General features: G+C 37.1%; 1 protein-coding gene across 1 annotated transcript in view; it reads right to left on the bottom strand.

Annotated features, from left to right (window-relative positions):
* The window catches only part of EGR3 (early growth response 3), a 4,015-nt gene that overhangs the window by 946 nt on the left and 1,706 nt on the right, over positions 1 to 1,363 (bottom strand). The gene's annotated exons all lie outside the window — the stretch shown is intronic.

Here is a 1,363-nt window from a genome sequence, read left to right as displayed (position 1 = left end):
GGCCAGCCGGCGTCGGCGTCGACGGGCCCCGCGCGCGGCCGCTCCGGCCGCGCTGTCCTGCAAACAGAACTGAAAGAGAGGGGACTGAGAAAAGGTTGGGTTATTTTTAAAAATCATACCAAAAAATAATAAAATACAACACTAGAAAATGTACAAACAGATTTCAAAGTCATCTGTAAAGAGGCACAACGCCTACCATCCTACACATTTCAAGCAAGCCATTTTAACATTCTCCTTACATATTAGAGATTTTTTTTTTTCCAAACCAATATAGATATTTTTAAAGCAAGGTAAAATAAAGATATTTACTACAGAATTTGATTGTCAGCAAACACAATATATTTACTGCATTAGCATTTGCTCACAGTGCAAATGGTACAACAATACATCAGTTCAATATTTCTGATTTTTTCCCTTAAAAATGCTGTATGCATTAACTATCATATTTGCATTACAACATGACAAATGAGCAAATGAAATGTGTGTGAAAATTATCACCTTTTCACAATATCAAGCATAATTTTTTTAACCTTAGTATAAGGTACTATAAATCCAAGAAATAAAAACATCCACAAAATATATTACATCTGGTATGATTTTTTTTTCTCTAAGTACTCAACTTTATACAAAAGTCTTTCAAAAAATATCATTCCCTTAGGTTTGTGTGGTTAAACCTGATTGTGTTTTTTGTTCCTTTCAGTTCACATAAATTAGACTGCATTCTTTCTCTTCTCTTTATTTTTTGTATGTTTTTAATTTTTTTTTTCACATGCAGACATCAAACCTGGATAGCACGACCTTTTGGCAACAAAGATTTTTTAAGTCATTATTATTTTTGCTTAGTTTAGCTTAAATGTCTGAGCACAGTTTTATTAAAACAAAAGAAGAAAAAAATCAGAGCAGTCATGCAATGACATGCACATACCAGAAGGAGAAAGAAAAAAAAATAAAATAGAGGACTAATTGATTTTTCTCCTCCGTAGTTGGTTTTTGTTTTAAAGTGACCAAATAAAATAAAATAAAAATATCTCACATTATAAAAAGTATTCAGCAAAATACTGTTTTTTTTCTGCATTTCTGTAAAGAATTTCCCTTCTGCTGAAAAAAAGCTGATGCCGGAACACCTTTCCCTCCCGCCCCCCCAACACCTTAACGTCAACCCAGATGAAGTTTAGAAGTACCTGGAAACTCAGCCCCCACGTCCCTTCCAGCCTGCTCTCGGGGAGCTCGAGCCCCAGCCCGCTTACCTCCACCACGGAAAAAAATGGTGCTCGGGAAGGAAAAACTAAACGAAGGAGGAGGAGGATGAAGAGACCCATAAAGTGACTTGGAGCCTGGCGGCGGCGGGGCGGCCCCGGGGGGG

Source organism: Rhea americana, unplaced genomic scaffold (assembly GCF_003343005.1).
Source record: "Rhea americana isolate MKP2758 unplaced genomic scaffold, rheAme1 scaffold_623, whole genome shotgun sequence".
Classification (NCBI taxonomy): domain Eukaryota; kingdom Metazoa; phylum Chordata; class Aves; order Rheiformes; family Rheidae; genus Rhea; species Rhea americana.
Note: the sequence above shows the minus strand (reverse complement) of the source record. Positions and strands in the feature narration are given on the sequence as shown.